The sequence below is a fragment of the Salvelinus alpinus genome, chromosome 3 (genome assembly GCF_045679555.1).
Source record: "Salvelinus alpinus chromosome 3, SLU_Salpinus.1, whole genome shotgun sequence".
Lineage (NCBI taxonomy): Eukaryota > Metazoa > Chordata > Actinopteri > Salmoniformes > Salmonidae > Salvelinus > Salvelinus alpinus.
Window position 1 is genome coordinate 109,107,599 of NC_092088.1, and position 26,265 is coordinate 109,133,863.

The 26,265-nt window shown below is 41.0% G+C and overlaps 1 protein-coding gene across 2 annotated transcripts in view; it reads left to right on the forward strand.

Annotated features, from left to right (window-relative positions):
- Nucleotides 1–26,265, forward strand: part of LOC139571681 (ankyrin-3-like) — a 408,808-nt gene that overhangs the window by 50,339 nt on the left and 332,204 nt on the right. The gene's annotated exons all lie outside the window — the stretch shown is intronic.

The following is a 26,265-nucleotide window of genomic DNA, read 5'->3' on the forward strand; positions in this document are numbered from 1 at the left end:
TTCACTAGTAAAGACCTCTCAGCTATCTACCATTCACTAGTAAAGACCTCTCAGCTATCTACCATTCACTAGTAAAGACCTCTCAGCTATCTACCATTCACTAGTAAAGACCTCTCAGCTATCTGCCATTCACTAGTAAATACCTCTCAGCTATCTGCCATTCACTAGTAAAGACCTCTCAGCTATCTACCATTCACTAGTAAAGACCTCTCAGCTATCTACCATTCACTAGTAAAGACCTCTCAGCTATCTACCATTCACTAGTAAAGACCTCTCAGCTATCTGCCATTCACTAGTAAAGACCTCTCAGCTATCTGCCATTCACTAGTAAAGACCTCTCAGCTATCTACCATTCACTAGTAAAGACCTCTCAGCCATCTACCATTCACTAGTAAAGGTCTCTCAGCCATCTACCATTCACTAGTAAAGACCTCTCAGCCATCTACCATTCACTAGTAAAGGCTTCTCAGCTATCTACCATTCACTAGTAAAGACCTCTCAGCTATCTACCATTCACTAGTAAAGGCCTCTCAGCTATCTACCATTCACTAGTAAAGACCTCTCAGCTATCTACCATTCACTAGTAAAGGCCTCTCAGCTATCTACCATTCACTAGTAAAGACCTCTCAGCTATCTACCATTCACTAGTAAAGGCTTCTCAGCTATCTACCATTCACTAGTAAAGACCTCTCAGCTATCTACCATTCACTAGTAAAGGCCTCTCAGCTATCTACCATTCACTAGTAAAGACCTCTCAGCTATCTACCATTCACTAGTAAAGACCTCTCAGCTATCTACCATTCACTAGTAAAGACCTCTCAGCTATCTACCATTCACTAGTAAATACCTCTCAGCTATCTACCATTCACTAGTAAAGACCTCTCAGCTATCTACCATTCACTAGTAAATACCTCTCAGCTATCTACCATTCACTAGTAAAGACCCCTCAGCTATCTACCATTCACTAGTAAAGACCTATCAGCTATCTACCATTCACTAGTAAAGACCTCTCAGCTATCTACCATTCACTAGTAAAGACCTCTCAGCTATCTACCATTCACTAGTAAATACCTCTCAGCTATCTACCATTCACTAGTAAAGACCTCTCAGCTATCTACCATTCACTAGTAAAGACCTCTCAGCTATCTACCATTCACTAGTAAAGACCTCTCAGCCATCTACCATTCACTAGTAAAGACCTCTCAGCTATCTACCATTCACTAGTAAAGACCTCTCAGCTATCTACCATTCACTAGTAAAGACCTCTCAGCTATCTACCATTCACTAGTAAAGACCTCTCAGCCATCTACCATTCACTAGTAAAGACCTCTCAGCTATCTACCATTCACTAGTAAAGACCTCTCAGCCATCTACCATTCACTAGTAAATACCTCTCAGCTATCTACCATTCACTAGTAAAGACCTCTCAGCCATTCACTAGTAAAGACCTCTCAGCTATCTGCCATTCACTAGTAAATACCTCTCAGCTATCTACCATTCACTAGTAAAGACCTCTCAGCTATCTACCATTCACTAGTAAATACCTCTCAGCTATCTACCATTCACTAGTAAAGACCTCTCAGCTATCTACCATTCACTAGTAAATACCTCTCAGCCATTCACTAGTAAAGACCTCTCAGCTATCTACCATTCACTAGTAAAGACCTCTCAGCCATTCACTAGTAAATACCTCTCAGCTATCTACCATTCACTAGTAAAGACCTCTCAGCTATCTACCATTCACTAGTAAATACCTCTCAGCTATCTACCATTCACTAGTAAATACCTCTCAGCTATCTACCATTCACTAGTAAAGACCTCTCAGCTATCTACCATTCACTAGTAAAGACCTCTCAGCTATCTACCATTCACTAGTAAAGACCTCTCAGCTATCTACCATTCACTAGTAAAGACCTCTCAGCTATCTACCATTCACTAGTAAAGACCTCTCAGCTATCTACCATTCACTAGTAAAGACCTCTCAGCTATCTACCATTCACTAGTAAAGACCTCTCAGCTATCTGCCATTCACTAGTAAATACCTCTCAGCTATCTGCCATTCACTAGTAAAGACCTCTCAGCTATCTACCATTCACTAGTAAAGACCTCTCAGCTATCTACCATTCACTAGTAAAGACCTCTCAGCTATCTACCATTCACTAGTAAAGACCTCTCAGCTATCTGCCATTCACTAGTAAAGACCTCTCAGCTATCTGCCATTCACTAGTAAAGACCTCTCAGCTATCTACCATTCACTAGTAAAGACCTCTCAGCCATCTACCATTCACTAGTAAAGGTCTCTCAGCCATCTACCATTCACTAGTAAAGACCTCTCAGCCATCTACCATTCACTAGTAAAGGCTTCTCAGCTATCTACCATTCACTAGTAAAGACCTCTCAGCTATCTACCATTCACTAGTAAAGGCCTCTCAGCTATCTACCATTCACTAGTAAAGACCTCTCAGCTATCTACCATTCACTAGTAAAGGCCTCTCAGCTATCTACCATTCACTAGTAAAGACCTCTCAGCTATCTACCATTCACTAGTAAAGGCTTCTCAGCTATCTACCATTCACTAGTAAAGACCTCTCAGCTATCTACCATTCACTAGTAAAGGCCTCTCAGCTATCTACCATTCACTAGTAAAGACCTCTCAGCTATCTACCATTCACTAGTAAAGACCTCTCAGCTATCTACCATTCACTAGTAAAGACCTCTCAGCTATCTACCATTCACTAGTAAATACCTCTCAGCTATCTACCATTCACTAGTAAAGACCTCTCAGCTATCTACCATTCACTAGTAAATACCTCTCAGCTATCTACCATTCACTAGTAAAGACCCCTCAGCTATCTACCATTCACTAGTAAAGACCTATCAGCTATCTACCATTCACTAGTAAAGACCTCTCAGCTATCTACCATTCACTAGTAAAGACCTCTCAGCTATCTACCATTCACTAGTAAATACCTCTCAGCTATCTACCATTCACTAGTAAAGACCTCTCAGCTATCTACCATTCACTAGTAAAGACCTCTCAGCTATCTACCATTCACTAGTAAAGACCTCTCAGCCATCTACCATTCACTAGTAAAGACCTCTCAGCTATCTACCATTCACTAGTAAAGACCTCTCAGCTATCTACCATTCACTAGTAAAGACCTCTCAGCTATCTACCATTCACTAGTAAAGACCTCTCAGCCATCTACCATTCACTAGTAAAGACCTCTCAGCTATCTACCATTCACTAGTAAAGACCTCTCAGCCATCTACCATTCACTAGTAAATACCTCTCAGCTATCTACCATTCACTAGTAAAGACCTCTCAGCCATTCACTAGTAAAGACCTCTCAGCTATCTGCCATTCACTAGTAAATACCTCTCAGCTATCTACCATTCACTAGTAAAGACCTCTCAGCTATCTACCATTCACTAGTAAATACCTCTCAGCTATCTACCATTCACTAGTAAAGACCTCTCAGCTATCTACCATTCACTAGTAAATACCTCTCAGCCATTCACTAGTAAAGACCTCTCAGCTATCTACCATTCACTAGTAAAGACCTCTCAGCCATTCACTAGTAAATACCTCTCAGCTATCTACCATTCACTAGTAAAGACCTCTCAGCTATCTACCATTCACTAGTAAATACCTCTCAGCTATCTACCATTCACTAGTAAATACCTCTCAGCTATCTACCATTCACTAGTAAAGACCTCTCAGCTATCTACCATTCACTAGTAAAGACCTCTCAGCTATCTACCATTCACTAGTAAAGACCTCTCAGCCATCTACCATTCACTAGTAAAGACCTCTCAGCTATCTACCATTCACTAGTAAAGACCTCTCAGCTATCTACCATTCACTAGTAAAGACCTCTCAGCTATCTACCATTCACTAGTAAAGACCTCTCAGCCATCTACCATTCACTAGTAAATACCTCTCAGCTATCTACCATTCACTAGTAAAGACCTCTCAGCCATTCACTAGTAAAGACCTCTCAGCTATCTGCCATTCACTAGTAAATACCTCTCAGCTATCTACCATTCACTAGTAAAGACCTCTCAGCTATCTACCATTCACTAGTAAATACCTCTCAGCTATCTACCATTCACTAGTAAAGACCTCTCAGCTATCTACCATTCACTAGTAAATACCTCTCAGCCATTCACTAGTAAAGACCTCTCAGCTATCTACCATTCACTAGTAAAGACCTCTCAGCCATTCACTAGTAAATACCTCTCAGCTATCTACCATTCACTAGTAAAGACCTCTCAGCTATCTACCATTCACTAGTAAATACCTCTCAGCTATCTACCATTCACTAGTAAATACCTCTCAGCTATCTACCATTCACTAGTAAAGACCTCTCAGCTATCTACCATTCACTAGTAAAGACCTCTCAGCTATCTACCATTCACTAGTAAAGACCTCTCAGCTATCTACCATTCACTAGTAAAGACCTCTCAGCTATCTACCATTCACTAGTAAAGACCTCTCAGCTATCTACCATTCACTAGTAAAGACCTCTCAGCTATCTACCATTCACTAGTAAAGACCTCTCAGCTATCTGCCATTCACTAGTAAATACCTCTCAGCTATCTGCCATTCACTAGTAAAGACCTCTCAGCTATCTACCATTCACTAGTAAAGACCTCTCAGCTATCTACCATTCACTAGTAAAGACCTCTCAGCTATCTACCATTCACTAGTAAAGACCTCTCAGCTATCTGCCATTCACTAGTAAAGACCTCTCAGCTATCTGCCATTCACTAGTAAAGACCTCTCAGCTATCTACCATTCACTAGTAAAGACCTCTCAGCCATCTACCATTCACTAGTAAAGGTCTCTCAGCCATCTACCATTCACTAGTAAAGACCTCTCAGCCATCTACCATTCACTAGTAAAGGCTTCTCAGCTATCTACCATTCACTAGTAAAGACCTCTCAGCTATCTACCATTCACTAGTAAAGGCCTCTCAGCTATCTACCATTCACTAGTAAAGACCTCTCAGCTATCTACCATTCACTAGTAAAGGCCTCTCAGCTATCTACCATTCACTAGTAAAGACCTCTCAGCTATCTACCATTCACTAGTAAAGGCTTCTCAGCTATCTACCATTCACTAGTAAAGACCTCTCAGCTATCTACCATTCACTAGTAAAGGCCTCTCAGCTATCTACCATTCACTAGTAAAGACCTCTCAGCTATCTACCATTCACTAGTAAAGACCTCTCAGCTATCTACCATTCACTAGTAAAGACCTCTCAGCTATCTACCATTCACTAGTAAATACCTCTCAGCTATCTACCATTCACTAGTAAAGACCTCTCAGCTATCTACCATTCACTAGTAAATACCTCTCAGCTATCTACCATTCACTAGTAAAGACCCCTCAGCTATCTACCATTCACTAGTAAAGACCTATCAGCTATCTACCATTCACTAGTAAAGACCTCTCAGCTATCTACCATTCACTAGTAAAGACCTCTCAGCTATCTACCATTCACTAGTAAATACCTCTCAGCTATCTACCATTCACTAGTAAAGACCTCTCAGCTATCTACCATTCACTAGTAAAGACCTCTCAGCTATCTACCATTCACTAGTAAAGACCTCTCAGCCATCTACCATTCACTAGTAAAGACCTCTCAGCTATCTACCATTCACTAGTAAAGACCTCTCAGCTATCTACCATTCACTAGTAAAGACCTCTCAGCTATCTACCATTCACTAGTAAAGACCTCTCAGCCATCTACCATTCACTAGTAAAGACCTCTCAGCTATCTACCATTCACTAGTAAAGACCTCTCAGCCATCTACCATTCACTAGTAAATACCTCTCAGCTATCTACCATTCACTAGTAAAGACCTCTCAGCCATTCACTAGTAAAGACCTCTCAGCTATCTGCCATTCACTAGTAAATACCTCTCAGCTATCTACCATTCACTAGTAAAGACCTCTCAGCTATCTACCATTCACTAGTAAATACCTCTCAGCTATCTACCATTCACTAGTAAAGACCTCTCAGCTATCTACCATTCACTAGTAAATACCTCTCAGCCATTCACTAGTAAAGACCTCTCAGCTATCTACCATTCACTAGTAAAGACCTCTCAGCCATTCACTAGTAAATACCTCTCAGCTATCTACCATTCACTAGTAAAGACCTCTCAGCTATCTACCATTCACTAGTAAATACCTCTCAGCTATCTACCATTCACTAGTAAATACCTCTCAGCTATCTACCATTCACTAGTAAAGACCTCTCAGCTATCTACCATTCACTAGTAAAGACCTCTCAGCTATCTACCATTCACTAGTAAAGACCTCTCAGCCATCTACCATTCACTAGTAAAGACCTCTCAGCTATCTACCATTCACTAGTAAAGACCTCTCAGCTATCTACCATTCACTAGTAAAGACCTCTCAGCTATCTACCATTCACTAGTAAAGACCTCTCAGCCATCTACCATTCACTAGTAAATACCTCTCAGCTATCTACCATTCACTAGTAAAGACCTCTCAGCTATCTACCATTCACTAGTAAAGACCTCTCAGCTATCTGCCATTCACTAGTAAAGACCTCTCAGCCATTCACTAGTAAAGACCTCTCAGCTATCTACCATTCACTAGTAAATACCTCTCAGCTATCTACCATTCACTAGTAAAGACCTCTCAGCTATCTACCATTCACTAGTAAAGACCTCTCAGCTATCTACCATTCACTAGTAAATACCTCTCAGCTATCTACCATTCACTAGTAAAGACCTCTCAGCTATCTGCCATTCACTAGTAAAGACCTCTCAGCCATTCACTAGTAAAGACCTCTCAGCTATCTACCATTCACTAGTAAATACCTCTCAGCTATCTACCATTCACTAGTAAAGACCTCTCAGCTATCTGCCATTCACTAGTAAATACCTCTCAGCTATCTACCATTCACTAGTAAAGACCTCTCAGCTATCTGCCATTCACTAGTAAAGACCTCTCAGCCATTCACTAGTAAAGGCCTCTCAGCTATCTACCATTCACTAGTAAAGACCTCTCAGCTATCTACCATTCACTAGTAAAGACCTCTCAGCTATCTACCATTCACTAGTAAAGACCTCTCAGCTATCTACCATTCACTAGTAAATACCTCTCAGCCATTCACTAGTAAAGACCTCTCAGCTATCTACCATTCACTAGTAAAGACCTCTCAGCTATCTACCATTCACTAGTAAAGACCTCTCAGCTATCTACCATTCACTAGTAAAGACCTCTCAGCTATCTGCCATTCACTAGTACATATCTCTCAGCCATTCACTAGTAAAGACCTCTCAGCTATCTACCATTCACTAGTAAAGACCTCTCAGCTATCTACCATTCACTAGTAAAGACCTCTCAGCTATCTGCCATTCACTAGTAAAGACCTCTCAGCCATTCACTAGTAAATACCTCTCAGCTATCTACCATTCACTAGTAAAGACCTCTCAGCTATCTACCATTCACTAGTAAAGACCTCTCAGCTATCTACCATTCACTAGTAAAGACCTCTCAGCTATCTACCATTCACTAGTAAATACCTCTCAGCCATTCACTAGTAAAGACCTCTCAGCTATCTACCATTCACTAGTAAAGACCTCTCAGCTATCTACCATTCACTAGTAAAGACCTCTCAGCTATCTACCATTCACTAGTAAAGACCTCTCAGCTATCTGCCATTCACTAGTACATATCTCTCAGCCATTCACTAGTAAAGACCTCTCAGCTATCTACCATTCACTAGTAAAGACCTCTCAGCTATCTACCATTCACTAGTAAAGACCTCTCAGCTATCTGCCATTCACTAGTAAAGACCTCTCAGCCATTCACTAGTAAAGACCTCTCAGCTATCTACCATTCACTAGTAAAGACCTCTCAGCCATTCACTAGTAAAGACCTCTCAGCCATTCACTAGTAAAGACCTCTCAGCTATCTACCATTCACTAGTAAATACCTCTCAGCTATCTACCATTCACTAGTAAAGACCTCTCAGCTATCTACCATTCACTAGTAAAGACCTCTCAGCTATCTACCATTCACTAGTAAATACCTCTCAGCTATCTACCATTCACTAGTAAAGACCTCTCAGCTATCTGCCATTCACTAGTAAAGACCTCTCAGCCATTCACTAGTAAAGACCTCTCAGCTATCTACCATTCACTAGTAAATACCTCTCAGCTATCTACCATTCACTAGTAAAGACCTCTCAGCTATCTGCCATTCACTAGTAAATACCTCTCAGCTATCTACCATTCACTAGTAAAGACCTCTCAGCTATCTGCCATTCACTAGTAAAGACCTCTCAGCCATTCACTAGTAAAGGCCTCTCAGCTATCTACCATTCACTAGTAAAGACCTCTCAGCTATCTACCATTCACTAGTAAAGACCTCTCAGCTATCTACCATTCACTAGTAAAGACCTCTCAGCTATCTACCATTCACTAGTAAATACCTCTCAGCCATTCACTAGTAAAGACCTCTCAGCTATCTACCATTCACTAGTAAAGACCTCTCAGCTATCTACCATTCACTAGTAAAGACCTCTCAGCTATCTACCATTCACTAGTAAAGACCTCTCAGCTATCTGCCATTCACTAGTACATATCTCTCAGCCATTCACTAGTAAAGACCTCTCAGCTATCTACCATTCACTAGTAAAGACCTCTCAGCTATCTACCATTCACTAGTAAAGACCTCTCAGCTATCTGCCATTCACTAGTAAAGACCTCTCAGCCATTCACTAGTAAATACCTCTCAGCTATCTACCATTCACTAGTAAAGACCTCTCAGCTATCTACCATTCACTAGTAAAGACCTCTCAGCCATTCACTAGTAAAGACCTCTCAGCTATCTACCATTCACTAGTAAAGACCTCTCAGCCATTCACTAGTAAAGACCTCTCAGCTATCTACCATTCACTAGTAAAGACCTCTCAGCTATCTACCATTCACTAGTAAAGACCTCTCAGCTATCTACCATTCACTAGTAAAGACCTCTCAGCCATTCACTAGTAAAGGCCTCTCAGCCATTCACTAGTAAAGACCTCTCAGCTATCTACCATTCACTAGTAAAGACCTCTCAGCTATCTACCATTCACTAGTAAAGACCTCTCAGCCATTCACTAGTAAAGGCCTCTCAGCCATTCACTAGTAAAGACCTCTCAGCTATCTACCATTCACTAGTAAAGACCTCTCAGCTATCTACCATTCACTATTAAAGACCTCTCAGCCATCTACCATTCACTAGTAAAGACCTCTCAGCTATCTACCATTCACTAGTAAAGACCTCTCAGCCATTCAATAGTAAAGACCTCTCAGCTATCTACCATTCACTAGTAAAGACCTCTCAGCTATCTACCATTCACTAGTAAAGACCTCTCAGCTATCTACCATTCACTAGTAAAGACCTCTCAGCCATTCAATAGTAAATACCTCTCAGCCATCTACCATTCACTAGTAAAGACCTCTCAGCCATTCACTAGTAAAGACCTCTCAGCCATTCACTAGTAAAGACCTCTCAGCCATTCACTAGTAAAGACCTCTCAGCTATCTACCATTCACTAGTAAAGACCTCTCAGCTATCTACCATTCACTAGTAAAGACCTCTCAGCTATCTACCATTCACTAGTAAAGACCTCTCAGCTATCTACCATTCACTAGTAAAGACCTCTCAGCTATCTACCATTCACTAGTAAAGACCTCTCAGCTATCTACCATTCACTAGTAAAGACCTCTCAGCTATCTACCATTCACTAGTAAAGACCTCTCAGCTATCTACCATTCACTAGTAAAGACCTCTCAGCTATCTACCATTCACTAGTAAAGACCTCTCAGCTATCTACCATTCACTAGTAAAGACCTCTCAGCTATCTACCATTCACTAGTAAAGACCTCTCAGCTATCTACCATTCACTAGTAAAGACCTCTCAGCCATTCACTAGTAAAGACCTCTCAGCTATCTACCATTCACTAGTAAAGACCTCTCAGCCATCTACCATTCACTAGTAAAGACCTCTCAGCTATCTACCATTCACTAGTAAAGACCTCTCAGCCATTCAATAGTAAATACCTCTCAGCTATCTACCATTCACTAGTAAAGACCTCTCAGCCATTCAATAGTAAATACCTCTCAGCTATCTACCATTCACTAGTAAAGGCTTCTCAGCTATCTACCATTCACTAGTAAAGACCTCTCAGCTATCTACCATTCACTAGTAAAGACCTCTCAGCTATCTACCATTCACTAGTAAATACCTCTCAGCTATCTACCATTCACTAGTAAATACCTCTCAGCTATCTGCCATTCACTAGTAAATACCTCTCAGCTATCTGCCATTCACTAGTAAAGACCTCTCAGCTATCTACCATTCACTAGTAAAGACCTCTCAGCTATCTACCATTCACTAGTAAATACCTCTCAGCCATCTACCATTCACTAGTAAAGACCTCTCAGCTATCTACCATTCACTAGTAAAGACCTCTCAGCTATCTACCATTCACTAGTAAAGACCTCTCAGCTATCTACCATTCACTAGTAAAGACCTCTCAGCTATCTACCATTCACTAGTAAAGACCTCTCAGCTATCTACCATTCACTAGTAAAGACCTCTCAGCTATCTACCATTCACTAGTAAAGACCTCTCAGCTATCTACCATTCACTAGTAAAGACCTCTCAGCTATCTACCATTCACTAGTAAAGACCTCTCAGCTATCTACCATTCACTAGTAAAGGCTTCTCAGCTATCTACCATTCACTAGTAAAGACCTCTCAGCTATCTACCATTCACTAGTAAAGGCCTCTCAGCTATCTACCATTCACTAGTAAAGACCTCTCAGCTATCTACCATTCACTAGTAAAAACCTCTCAGCTATCTACCATTCACTAGTAAAGACCTCTCAGCTATCTACCATTCACTAGTAAATACCTCTCAGCTATCTACCATTCACTAGTAAAGACCTCTCAGCTATCTACCATTCACTAGTAAATACCTCTCAGCTATCTACCATTCACTAGTAAAGACCCCTCAGCTATCTACCATTCACTAGTAAAGACCTCTCAGCTATCTACCATTCACTAGTAAAGACCTCTCAGCTATCTACCATTCACTAGTAAAGACCTCTCAGCTATCTACCATTCACTAGTAAAGACCTCTCAGCTATCTACCATTCACTAGTAAAGACCTCTCAGCTATCTACCATTCACTAGTAAAGACCTCTCAGCCATCTACCATTCACTAGTAAAGACCTCTCAGCTATCTACCATTCACTAGTAAAGACCTCTCAGCTATCTACCATTCACTAGTAAAGACCTCTCAGCTATCTACCATTCACTAGTAAAGACCTCTCAGCCATCTACCATTCACTAGTAAAGACCTCTCAGCTATCTACCATTCACTAGTAAAGACCTCTCAGCTATCTACCATTCACTAGTAAATACCTCTCAGCCATTCACTAGTAAAGACCTCTCAGCTATCTACCATTCACTAGTAAAGACCTCTCAGCCATTCACTAGTAAATACCTCTCAGCTATCTACCATTCACTAGTAAAGACCTCTCAGCTATCTACCATTCACTAGTAAATACCTCTCAGCTATCTACCATTCACTAGTAAATACCTCTCAGCTATCTACCATTCACTAGTAAAGACCTCTCAGCTATCTACCATTCACTAGTAAAGACCTCTCAGCTATCTACCATTCACTAGTAAAGACCTCTCAGCCATCTACCATTCACTAGTAAAGACCTCTCAGCTATCTACCATTCACTAGTAAAGACCTCTCAGCTATCTACCATTCACTAGTAAAGACCTCTCAGCTATCTACCATTCACTAGTAAAGACCTCTCAGCCATCTACCATTCACTAGTAAATACCTCTCAGCTATCTACCATTCACTAGTAAAGACCTCTCAGCTATCTACCATTCACTAGTAAAGACCTCTCAGCTATCTGCCATTCACTAGTAAAGACCTCTCAGCCATTCACTAGTAAAGACCTCTCAGCTATCTACCATTCACTAGTAAATACCTCTCAGCTATCTACCATTCACTAGTAAAGACCTCTCAGCTATCTACCATTCACTAGTAAAGACCTCTCAGCTATCTACCATTCACTAGTAAATACCTCTCAGCTATCTACCATTCACTAGTAAAGACCTCTCAGCTATCTGCCATTCACTAGTAAAGACCTCTCAGCCATTCACTAGTAAAGACCTCTCAGCCATTCACTAGTAAAGACCTCTCAGCTATCTACCATTCACTAGTAAATACCTCTCAGCTATCTACCATTCACTAGTAAATACCTCTCAGCTATCTACCATTCACTAGTAAAGACCTCTCAGCTATCTGCCATTCACTAGTAAAGACCTCTCAGCCATTCACTAGTAAAGGCCTCTCAGCTATCTACCATTCACTAGTAAAGACCTCTCAGCTATCTACCATTCACTAGTAAAGACCTCTCAGCTATCTACCATTCACTAGTAAAGACCTCTCAGCTATCTACCATTCACTAGTAAATACCTCTCAGCCATTTACTAGTAAAGACCTCTCAGCTATCTACCATTCACTAGTAAAGACCTCTCAGCTATCTACCATTCACTAGTAAAGACCTCTCAGCTATCTACCATTCACTAGTAAAGACCTCTCAGCTATCTGCCATTCACTAGTACATATCTCTCAGCCATTCACTAGTAAAGACCTCTCAGCTATCTACCATTCACTAGTAAAGACCTCTCAGCTATCTACCATTCACTAGTAAAGACCTCTCAGGTATCTGCCATTCACTAGTAAAGACCTCTCAGCCATTCACTAGTAAATACCTCTCAGCTATCTACCATTCACTAGTAAAGACCTCTCAGCTATCTACCATTCACTAGTAAAGACCTCTCAGCCATTCACTAGTAAAGACCTCTCAGCTATCTACCATTCACTAGTAAAGACCTCTCAGCCATTCACTAGTAAAGACCTCTCAGCTATCTACCATTCACTAGTAAAGACCTCTCAGCTATCTACCATTCACTAGTAAAGACCTCTCAGCTATCTACCATTCACTAGTAAAGACCTCTCAGCTATCTGCCATTCACTAGTAAAGACCTCTCAGCTATCTACCATTCACTAGTAAAGACCTCTCAGCCATCTACCATTCACTAGTAAAGACCTCTCAGCCATTCACTAGTAAAGACCTCTCAGCTATCTACCATTCACTAGTAAAGACCTCTCAGCCATCTACCATTCACTAGTAAAGACCTCTCAGCTATCTACCATTCACTAGTAAAGACCTCTCAGCTATCTACCATTCACTAGTAAATACCTCTCAGCTATCTACCATTCACTAGTAAAGACCTCTCAGCTATCTACCATTCACTAGTAAAGACCTCTCAGCTATCTACCATTCACTAGTAAAGACCTCTCAGCTATCTACCATTCACTAGTAAAGACCTCTCAGCCATCTACCATTCACTAGTAAATACCTCTCAGCTATCTACCATTCACTAGTAAAGACCTCTCAGCTATCTACCATTCACTAGTAAAGACCTCTCAGCTATCTGCCATTCACTAGTAAAGACCTCTCAGCCATTCACTAGTAAAGACCTCTCAGCTATCTACCATTCACTAGTAAATACCTCTCAGCTATCTACCATTCACTAGTAAAGACCTCTCAGCTATCTACCATTCACTAGTAAAGACCTCTCAGCTATCTACCATTCACTAGTAAATACCTCTCAGCTATCTACCATTCACTAGTAAAGACCTCTCAGCTATCTGCCATTCACTAGTAAAGACCTCTCAGCCATTCACTAGTAAAGACCTCTCAGCTATCTACCATTCACTAGTAAATACCTCTCAGCTATCTACCATTCACTAGTAAAGACCTCTCAGCTATCTGCCATTCACTAGTAAATACCTCTCAGCTATCTACCATTCACTAGTAAAGACCTCTCAGCTATCTGCCATTCACTAGTAAAGACCTCTCAGCCATTCACTAGTAAAGGCCTCTCAGCTATCTACCATTCACTAGTAAAGACCTCTCAGCTATCTACCATTCACTAGTAAAGACCTCTCAGCTATCTACCATTCACTAGTAAAGACCTCTCAGCTATCTACCATTCACTAGTAAATACCTCTCAGCCATTCACTAGTAAAGACCTCTCAGCTATCTACCATTCACTAGTAAAGACCTCTCAGCTATCTACCATTCACTAGTAAAGACCTCTCAGCTATCTACCATTCACTAGTAAAGACCTCTCAGCTATCTGCCATTCACTAGTACATATCTCTCAGCCATTCACTAGTAAAGACCTCTCAGCTATCTACCATTCACTAGTAAAGACCTCTCAGCTATCTACCATTCACTAGTAAAGACCTCTCAGCTATCTGCCATTCACTAGTAAAGACCTCTCAGCCATTCACTAGTAAATACCTCTCAGCTATCTACCATTCACTAGTAAAGACCTCTCAGCTATCTACCATTCACTAGTAAAGACCTCTCAGCCATTCACTAGTAAAGACCTCTCAGCTATCTACCATTCACTAGTAAAGACCTCTCAGCCATTCACTAGTAAAGACCTCTCAGCTATCTACCATTCACTAGTAAAGACCTCTCAGCTATCTACCATTCACTAGTAAAGACCTCTCAGCTATCTACCATTCACTAGTAAAGACCTCTCAGCCATCTACCATTCACTAGTAAAGACCTCTCAGCCATTCACTAGTAAAGACCTCTCAGCTATCTACCATTCACTAGTAAAGACCTCTCAGCCATCTACCATTCACTAGTAAAGACCTCTCAGCTATCTACCATTCACTAGTAAAGACCTCTCAGCTATCTACCATTCACTAGTAAAGACCTCTCAGCTATCTACCATTCACTAGTAAATACCTCTCAGCTATCTACCATTCACTAGTAAAGACCTCTCAGCTATCTACCATTCACTAGTAAAGACCTCTCAGCCATCTACCATTCACTAGTAAAGACCTCTCAGCTATCTACCATTCACTAGTAAAGACCTCTCAGCTATCTACCATTCACTAGTAAAGACCTCTCAGCTATCTACCATTCACTAGTAAAGACCTCTCAGCCATCTACCATTCACTAGTAAAGACCTCTCAGCTATCTACCATTCACTAGTAAAGACCTCTCAGCTATCTACCATTCACTAGTAAAGACCTCTCAGCTATCTGCCATTCACTAGTAAAGACCTCTCAGCTATCTACCATTCACTAGTAAAGACCTCTCAGCTATCTACCATTCACTAGTAAAGACCTCTCAGCTATCTACCATTCACTAGTAAAGACCTCTCAGCTATCTACCATTCACTATTAAAGACCTCTCAGCCATCTACCATTCACTAGTAAAGACCTCTCAGCTATCTACCATTCACTAGTAAAGACCTCTCAGCTATCTACCATTCACTAGTAAAGACCTCTCAGCTATCTACCATTCACTAGTAAAGACCTCTCAGCCATTCACTAGTAAAGGCCTCTCAGCCATTCACTAGTAAAGACCTCTCAGCTATCTACCATTCACTAGTAAAGACCTCTCAGCTATCTACCATTCACTATTAAAGACCTCTCAGCCATCTACCATTCACTAGTAAAGACCTCTCAGCTATCTACCATTCACTAGTAAAGACCTCTCAGCCATTCAATAGTAAAGACCTCTCAGCTATCTACCATTCACTAGTAAAGACCTCTCAGCTATCTACCATTCACTAGTAAAGACCTCTCAGCTATCTACCATTCACTAGTAAAGACCTCTCAGCCATTCAATAGTAAATACCTCTCAGCCATCTACCATTCACTAGTAAAGACCTCTCAGCCATTCACTAGTAAAGACCTCTCAGCCATTCACTAGTAAAGACCTCTCAGCCATTCACTAGTAAAGACCTCTCAGCTATCTACCATTCACTAGTAAAGACCTCTCAGCTATCTACCATTCACTAGTAAAGACCTCTCAGCTATCTACCATTCACTAGTAAAGACCTCTCAGCTATCTACCATTCACTAGTAAAGACCTCTCAGCTATCTACCATTCACTAGTAAAGACCTCTCAGCTATCTACCATTCACTAGTAAAGACCTCTCAGCTATCTACCATTCACTAGTAAAGACCTCTCAGCTATCTACCATTCACTAGTAAAGACCTCTCAGCTATCTACCATTCACTAGTAAAGACCTCTCAGCTATCTACCATTCACTAGTAAAGACCTCTCAGCTATCTACCATTCACTAGTAAAGACCTCTCAGCTATCTACCATTCACTAGTAAAGACCTCTCAGCTATCTACCATTCACTAGTAAAGACCTCTCAGCTATCTACCATTCACTAGTAAAGACCTCTCAGCTATCTACCATTCACTAGTAAAGACCTCTCAGCTATCTACCATTCACTAGTAAAGACCTCTCAGCTATCTGCCATTCACTAGTAAAGACCTCTCAGCTATCTACCATTCACTAGTAAAGACCTCTCAGCTATCTACCATTCACTAGTAAAGACCTCTCAGCTATCTACCATTCACTAGTAAAGACCTCTCAGCTATCTACCATTCACTATTAAAGACCTCTCAGCCATCTACCATTCACTAGTAAAGACCTCTCAGCTATCTACCATTCACTAGTAAAGACCTCTCAGCTATCTACCATTCACTAGTAAAGACCTCTCAGCTATCTCCCATTCACTAGTAAAGACCTCTCAGCTATCTACCATTCACTAGTAAAGACCTCTCAGCTATCTACCATTCACTAGTAAAGACCTCTCAGCTATCTACCATTCACTAGTAAAGACCTCTCAGCTATCTACCATTCACTAGTAAAGACCTCTCAGCTATCTACCATTCACTAGTAAAGACCTCTCAGCTATCTACCATTCACTAGTAAAGACCTCTCAGCCATTCACTAGTAAAGACATCTCAGCTATCTACCATTCACTAGTAAAGACCTCTCAGCTATCTACCATTCACTAGTAAAGACCTCTCAGCTATCTACCATTCACTAGTAAAGACCTCTCAGCTATCTACCATTCACTAGTAAAGACCTCTCAGCTATCTGCCATTCACTAGTAAATACCTCTCAGCTATCTGCCATTCACTAGTAAAGACCTCTCAGCTATCTACCATTCACTAGTAAAGACCTCTCAGCTATCTACCATTCACTAGTAAAGACCTCTCAGCCATTCACTAGTAAAGACCTCTCAGCTATCTACCATTCACTAGTAAAGACCTCTCAGCTATCTACCATTCACTAGTAAAGACCTCTCAGCTATCTACCATTCACTAGTAAAGACCTCTTAGCTATCTACCATTCACTAGTAAAGACCTCTCAGCTATCTACCATTCACTAGTAAATACCTCTCAGCTATCTACCATTCACTAGTAAATACCTCTCAGCTATCTACCATTCACTAGTAAAGACCTCTCAGCTATCTACCATTCACTAGTAAAGACCTCTCAGCTATCTGCCATTCACTAGTAAATACCTCTCAGCTATCTGCCATTCACTAGTAAAGACCTCTCAGCTATCTACCATTCACTAGTAAAGACCTCTCAGCTATCTACCATTCACTAGTAAAGACCTCTCAGCCATTCACTAGTAAAGACCTCTCAGCTATCTACCATTCACTAGTAAAGACCTCTCAGCTATCTACCATTCACTAGTAAAGACCTCTCAGCTATCTACCATTCACTAGTAAAGACCTCTTAGCTATCTACCATTCACTAGTAAAGACCTCTCAGCTATCTACCATTCACTAGTAAATACCTCTCAGCTATCTACCATTCACTAGTAAATACCTCTCAGCTATCTACCATTCACTAGTAAATACCTCTCAGCTATCTACCATTCACTAGTAAAGACCTCTCAGCTATCTGCCATTCACTAGTAAAGACCTCTCAGCTATCTACCATTCACTAGTAAAGACCTCTCAGCTATCTACCATTCACTAGTAAATACCTCTCAGCTATCTACCATTCACTAGTAAAGACCTCTCAGCTATCTACCATTCACTAGTAAATACCTCTCAGCTATCTACCATTCACTAGTAAAGACCTCTCAGCCATTCACTAGTAAAGACCTCTCAGCTATCTACCATTCACTAGTAAAGACCTCTCAGCTATCTACCATTCACTAGTAAAGACCTCTCAGCTATCTACCATTCACTAGTAAAGACCTCTCAGCTATCTGCCATTCACTAGTAAAGACCTCTCAGCTATCTACCATTCACTAGTAAAGACCTCTCAGCCATCTACCATTCACTAGTAAAGACCTCTCAGCCATTCACTAGTAAAGACCTCTCAGCTATCTACCATTCACTAGTAAAGACCTCTCAGCCATCTACCATTCACTAGTAAAGACCTCTCAGCTATCTACCATTCACTAGTAAAGACCTCTCAGCTATCTACCATTCACTAGTAAATACCTCTCAGCTATCTACCATTCACTAGTAAAGACCTCTCAGCTATCTACCATTCACTAGTAAAGACCTCTCAGCTATCTACCATTCACTAGTAAAGACCTCTCAGCTATCTACCATTCACTAGTAAAGACCTCTCAGCCATCTACCATTCACTAGTAAATACCTCTCAGCTATCTACCATGCACTAGTAAAGACCTCTCAGCTATCTACCATTCACTAGTAAAGACCTCTCAGCTATCTGCCATTCACTAGTAAAGACCTCTCAGCCATTCACTAGTAAAGACCTCTCAGCTATCTACCATTCACTAGTAAATACCTCTCAGCTATCTACCATTCACTAGTAAAGACCTCTCAGCTATCTACCATTCACTAGTAAAGACCTCTCAGCTATCTACCATTCACTAGTAAATACCTCTCAGCTATCTACCATTCACTAGTAAAGACCTCTCAGCTATCTGCCATTCACTAGTAAAGACCTCTCAGCCATTCACTAGTAAAGACCTCTCAGCTATCTACCATTCACTAGTAAATACCTCTCAGCTATCTACCATTCACTAGTAAAGACCTCTCAGCTATCTGCCATTCACTAGTAAATACCTCTCAGCTATCTACCATTCACTAGTAAAGACCTCTCAGCTATCTGCCATTCACTAGTAAAGACCTCTCAGCCATTCACTAGTAAAGGCCTCTCAGCTATCTACCATTCACTAGTAAAGACCTCTCAGCTATCTACCATTCACTAGTAAAGACCTCTCAGCTATCTACCATTCACTAGTAAAGACCTCTCAGCTATCTACCATTCACTAGTAAATACCTCTCAGCCATTCACTAGTAAAGACCTCTCAGCTATCTACCATTCACTAGTAAAGACCTCTCAGCTATCTACCATTCACTAGTAAAGACCTCTCAGCTATCTACCATTCACTAGTAAAGACCTCTCAGCTATCTGCCATTCACTAGTACATATCTCTCAGCCATTCACTAGTAAAGACCTCTCAGCTATCTACCATTCACTAGTAAAGACCTCTCAGCTATCTACCATTCACTAGTAAAGACCTCTCAGCTATCTGCCATTCACTAGTAAAGACCTCTCAGCCATTCACTAGTAAATACCTCTCAGCTATCTACCATTCACTAGTAAAGACCTCTCAGCTATCTACCATTCACTAGTAAAGACCTCTCAGCCATTCACTAGTAAAGACCTCTCAGCTATCTACCATTCACTAGTAAAGACCTCTCAGCCATTCACTAGTAAAGACCTCTCAGCTATCTACCATTCACTAGTAAAGACCTCTCAGCTATCTACCATTCACTAGTAAAGACCTCTCAGCTATCTACCATTCACTAGTAAAGACCTCTCAGCTATCTGCCATTCACTAGTAAAGACCTCTCAGCTATCTACCATTCACTAGTAAAGACCTCTCAGCCATCTACCATTCACTAGTAAAGACCTCTCAGCCATTCACTAGTAAAGACCTCTCAGCTATCTACCATTCACTAGTAAAGACCTCTCAGCCATCTACCATTCACTAGTAAAGACCTCTCAGCTATCTACCATTCACTAGTAAAGACCTCTCAGCTATCTACCATTCACTAGTAAATACCTCTCAGCTATCTACCATTCACTAGTAAAGACCTCTCAGCTATCTACCATTCACTAGTAAAGACCTCTCAGCCATCTACCATTCACTAGTAAAGACCTCTCAGCTATCTACCATTCACTAGTAAAGACCTCTCAGCTATCTACCATTCACTAGTAAAGACCTCTCAGCTATCTACCATTCACTAGTAAAGACCTCTCAGCCATCTACCATTCACTAGTAAAGACCTCTCAGCTATCTACCATTCACTAGTAAAGACCTCTCAGCTATCTACCATTCACTAGTAAAGACCTCTCAGCTATCTGCCATTCACTAGTAAAGACCTCTCAGCTATCTACCATTCACTAGTAAAGACCTCTCAGCTATCTACCATTCACTAGTAAAGACCTCTCAGCTATCTACCATTCACTAGTAAAGACCTCTCAGCTATCTACCATTCACTATTAAAGACCTCTGAGCCATCTACCATTCACTAGTAAAGACCTCTCAGCTATCTACCATTCACTAGTAAAGACCTCTCAGCTATCTACCATTCACTAGTAAAGACCTCTCAGCTATCTACCATTCACTAGTAAAGACCTCTCAGCCATTCACTAGTAAAGGCCTCTCAGCCATTCACTAGTAAAGACCTCTCAGCTATCTACCATTCACTAGTAAAGACCTCTCAGCTATCTACCATTCACTATTAAAGACCTCTCAGCCATCTACCATTCACTAGTAAAGACCTCTCAGCCATTCAATAGTAAATACCTCTCAGCCATCTACCATTCACTAGTAAAGACCTCTCAGCCATTCACTAGTAAAGACCTCTCAGCTATCTACCATTCACTAGTAAAGACCTCTCAGCCATTCACTAGTAAAGACATCTCAGCTATCTACCATTCACTAGTAAAGACCTCTCAGCTATCTACCATTCACTAGTAAAGACCTCTCAGCTATCTACCATTCACTAGTAAAGACCTCTCAGCTATCTACCATTCACTAGTAAAGACCTCTCAGCTATCTGCCATTCACTAGTAAATACCTCTCAGCTATCTGCCATTCACTAGTAAAGACCTCTCAGCTATCTACCATTCACTAGTAAAGACCTCTCAGCTATCTACCATTCACTAGTAAAGACCTCTCAGCCATTCACTAGTAAAGACCTCTCAGCTATCTACCATTCACTAGTAAAGACCTCTCAGCTATCTACCATTCACTAGTAAAGACCTCTCAGCTATCTACCATTCACTAGTAAAGACCTCTTAGCTATCTACCATTCACTAGTAAAGACCTCTCAGCTATCTACCATTCACTAGTAAATACCTCTCAGCTATCTACCATTCACTAGTAAATACCTCTCAGCTATCTACCATTCACTAGTAAATACCTCTCAGCTATCTACCATTCACTAGTAAAGACCTCTCAGCTATCTGCCATTCACTAGTAAAGACCTCTCAGCTATCTGCCATTCACTAGTAAAGACCTCTCAGCTATCTACCATTCACTAGTAAAGACCTCTCAGCTATCTACCATTCACTAGTAAATACCTCTCAGCTATCTACCATTCACTAGTAAAGACCTCTCAGCTATCTACCATTCACTAGTAAATACCTCTCAGCTATCTACCATTCACTAGTAAAGACCTCTCAGCTATCTACCATTCACTAGTAAAGACCTCTCAGCTATCTACCATTCACTAGTAAAGACCTCTCAGCTATCTACCATTCACTAGTAAAGACCTCTCAGCTATCTACCATTCACTAGTAAAGACCTCTCAGCTATCTACCATTCACTAGTAAAGACCTCTCAGCTATCTACCATTCACTAGTAAAGACCTCTCAGCCATTCACTAGTAAAGACCTCTCAGCTATCTACCATTCACTAGTAAAGACCTCTCAGCCATTCACTAGTAAAGACCTCTCAGCTATCTACCATTCACTAGTAAAGACCTCTCAGCCATTCACTAGTAAAGACCTCTCAGCTATCTACCATTCACTAGTAAAGACCTCTCAGCTATCTACCATTCACTAGTAAAGACCTCTCAGCCATTCACTAGTAAAGACCTCTCAGCTATCTACCATTCACTAGTAAAGACCTCTCAGCTATCTACCATTCACTAGTAAAGACCTCTCAGCTATCTACCATTCACTAGTAAAGACCTCTCAGCCATTCACTAGTAAAGACCTCTCAGCTATCTACCATTCACTAGTAAATACCTCTCAGCTATCTACCATTCACTAGTAAAGACCTCTCAGCTATCTACCATTCACTAGTAAAGACCTCTCAGCCATTCACTAGTAAAGACCTCTCAGCTATCTACCATTCACTAGTAAAGACCTCTCAGCCATTCACTAGTAAAGACCTCTCAGCCATTCACTAGTAAAGACCTCTCAGCTATCTACCATTCACTAGTAAAGACCTCTCAGCTATCTACCATTCACTAGTAAAGACCTCTCAGCCATTCACTAGTAAAGACCTCTCAGCTATCTACCATTCACTAGTAAAGACCTCTCAGCCATTCACTAGTAAAGACCTCTCAGCTATCTACCATTCACTAGTAAAGACCTCTCAGCCATTCACTAGTAAAGACCTCTCAGCCATTCACTAGTAAAGACCTCTCAGCTATCTACCATTCACTAGTAAAGACCTCTCAGCTATCTACCATTCACTAGTAAAGACCTCTCAGCTATCTACCATTCACTAGTAAAGACCTCTCAGCTATCTACCATTCATTTCTCTCTGTGTCACTTTGTCTGTGGATGTCTTTCACACTCTCTCTCTTTCCATCTTTCTCAACCTTATTGTGCCTCACAATCTCCTTCTCTCTCTCTCTCTCTCTCTCTCTCTCTCTCTCTCCCTCTCTCTCTCTCTCTCTTTTTCTCTCTCTCTCTTTCTCTCTCTCTCTCACACTCTCTCTCTCTCTCACTCTCTCACTCTCTGTCTCTGTCTCTGTCTCTCAATTCAATTCAATTCAATTCAATTCAAGGGGCTTTATTGGCATGGGAAACATGTGTTAACATTGCCAAAGCAAGTGAGGTAGATAATATACAAAAGTGAAATAAACAATAAAAATTAACAGTAAACATTACACATACAGAAGTTTCAAAGCAATAAAGACATTACAAATGTCATATTATATATATACAGTGTTGTAGCAATGTATAAATGGTTAAAGCACACAAGTTAAAATAAATAAACATAAATATGGGTTGTATTTACAATGGTGTTTGTTCTTCACTGGTTGCCCTTTTCTTGTGGCAACAGGTCACAAATCTTGCTGCTGTGATGGCACACTGTGGAATTTCACCCAGTAGATATGGGAGTTTATCAAAATTGGATTTGTTTTCGAATTCTTTGTGGATCTGTGTGATCTGAGGGAAATATGTGTCTCTAATATGGTCATACATTGGGCAGGAGGTTAGGAAGTGCAGCTCAGTTTCCACCTCATTTTGTGGGCAGTGAGCACATAGCCTGTCTTCTCTTGAGAGCCATGTCTGCCTACGGCGGCCTTTCTCAATAGCAAGGCTATGCTCACTGAGTCTGTACATAGTCAAAGCTTTCCTTAAGTTTGGGTCAGTCACAGTGGTCAGGTATTCTGCCACTGTGTACTCTCTGTTTAGGGCCAAATAGCATTCTAGTTTGCTCTGTTTGTTTGTTAATTCTTTCCAATGTGTCAAGTAATTATCTTTTTGTTTTCTCATGATTTGGTTGGGTCTAATTGTGCTGTTGTCCTGGGGCTCTGTGGGGTGTGTTTGTGAACAGAGCCCCAGGACCAGCTTGCTTAGGGGACTCTTCTCCAGGTTCATCTCTCTGTAGGTGATTGCTTTGTTATGGAAGGTTTGGGAATCGCTTCCTTTTAGGTGGTTGTAGAATTTAACGGCTCTTTTCTGGATTTTGATAATTAGTGGGTATCGGCCTAATTCTGCTCTGCATGCATTATTTGGTGTTCTACGTTGTACACGGAGGATATTTTTGCAGAATTCTGCATGCAGAGTCTCAATTTGGTGTTTGTCCCATTTTGTGAAATCTTGGTTGGTGAGCGGACCCCAGACCTCACAACCATAAAGGGCAATGGGCTCTATGACTGATTCAAGTATTTTTAGCCAGATCCTAATTGGTATGTTGAAATTTATGTTCCTTTTGATGGCATAGAATGCCCTTCTTGCCTTGTCTCTCAGATCGTTCACAGCTTTGTGGAAGTTACCTGTGGTGCTGAGGTTTAGGCCGAGGTATGTATAGTTTTTTGTGTGCTCTAGGGCAACGGTGTCTAGATGGAATTTGTGGTCCTGGCGACTGGACCTTTTTTGGAACACCATTATTTTGGTCTTACTGAGATTTACTGTCAGGGCCCAGGTCTGACAGAATCTGTGCAGAAGATCTAGGTGCTGCTGTAGGCCCTCCTTGGTTGGTGACAGAAGCACCAGATCATCAGCAAACAGTAGACATTTGACTTCGGATTCTAGTAGGGTGAGGCCAGGTGCTGCAGACTGTTCTAATGCCCTCGCCAATTCGTTGATATATATGTTGAAGAGGGTGGGGCTTAAGCTGCATCCCTGTCTCACCCCACGACCCTGTGTGAAGAAATGTGTGTGTTTTTTGCCAATTTTAACCGCACACTTGTTGTTTGTGTACATGGATTTTATAATGTCGTATGTTTTTCCCCCAACACCACTTTCCATCAATTTGTATAGCAGACCCTCATGCCAAATTGAGTCGAAGGCTTTTTTGAAATCAACAAAGCATGAGAAGACTTTGCCTTTGTTTTGGTTTGTTTGGTTGTCAATTAGGGTGTGTAGGGTGAATACATGGTCTGTTGTACGGTAATTTGGTAAAAAGCCAATTTGACATTTGCTCAGTACATTGTTTTCATTGAGGAAATGTACGAGTCTGCTGTTAATGATAATGCAGAGTATTTTCCCAAGGTTACTGTTGACGCATATTCCACGGTAGTTATTGGGGTCAAATTTGTCTCCACTTTTGTGGATTGGGGTGATCAGTCCTTGGTTCCAAATATTGGGGAAGATGCCAGAGCTAAGGACGATGTTAAAGAGTTTTAGTATAGCCAATTGGAATTTGTTGTCTGTATATTTGATCATTTCATTAAGGATACCATCAACACCACAGGCCTTTTTGGGTTGGAGGGTTTTTATTTTGTCCTGTAACTCGTTCAAGGTAATTGGAGAATCCAGTGGGTTCTGGTAGTGTTTAATAGTTGATTCAAGGATTTGTATTTGATCATGTATATGTTTTTGCTCTTTATTCTTTGTTATAGAGCCAAAAAGATTGGAGAAGTGGTTTACCCATACATCTCCATTTTGGATAGATAATTCTTCGTGTTGTTGTTTGTTTAGTGTTTTCCAATTTTCCCAGAAGTGGTTAGAGTCTATGGATTCTTCAATTACATTGAGCTGATTTCTGACGTGCTGTTCCTTCTTTTTCCGTAGTGTATTTCTGTATTGTTTTAGTGATTCACCATAGTGAAGGCGTAGACTCAGGTTTTTCGGGTCTCTATGTTTTTGGTTGGACAGGTTCCTCAATTTATTTCTTAGATTTTTGCATTCGTCATCAAACCATTTGTCATTGTTGTTCATTTTCTTCGGTTTTCTATTTGAGATTTTTAGGTTTGATAGGGAAGCTGAGAGGTCAAATATACTGTTAAGATTTTCTACTGCCAAGTTTACACCTTCACTATTGCAGTGGAACGTTTTACCCAGGAAGTTGTCTAAAAGGGATTGAATTTGCTGTTGTCTAATTGTTTTTTGGTAGATTTCCAAACTGCATTCCTTCCATCTATAGCATTTCTTAATGTTACTCAGTTCCTTTGGCTTTGATGCCTCATGATTGAGTATTGCTCTGTTCAAGTAGACTGTGATTTTGCTGTGGTCTGATAGGGGTGTCAGTGGGCTGACTGTGAACGCTCTGAGAGACTCTGGGTTGAGGTCAGTGATAAAGTAGTCTACAGTGCTACTGCCAAGAGATGAGCTATAGGTGAACCTACCATAGGAGTCCCCTCGAAGCCTACCATTGACTATGTACATACCCAGCGTGCGACAGAGCTGCAGGAGTTGTGACCCGTTTTTGTTGGTTATGTTGTCATAGTTGTGCCTAGGGGGGCATATGGGGGAGGGAATGCTGTCACCTCCAGGTAGGTGTTTGTCCCCCTGTGTGCTGAGGGTGTCAGGTTCTTGTCCAGTTCTGGCATTTAGGTCGCCACAGACTAATACATGTCCCTGGGCCTGGAAATGATTGAT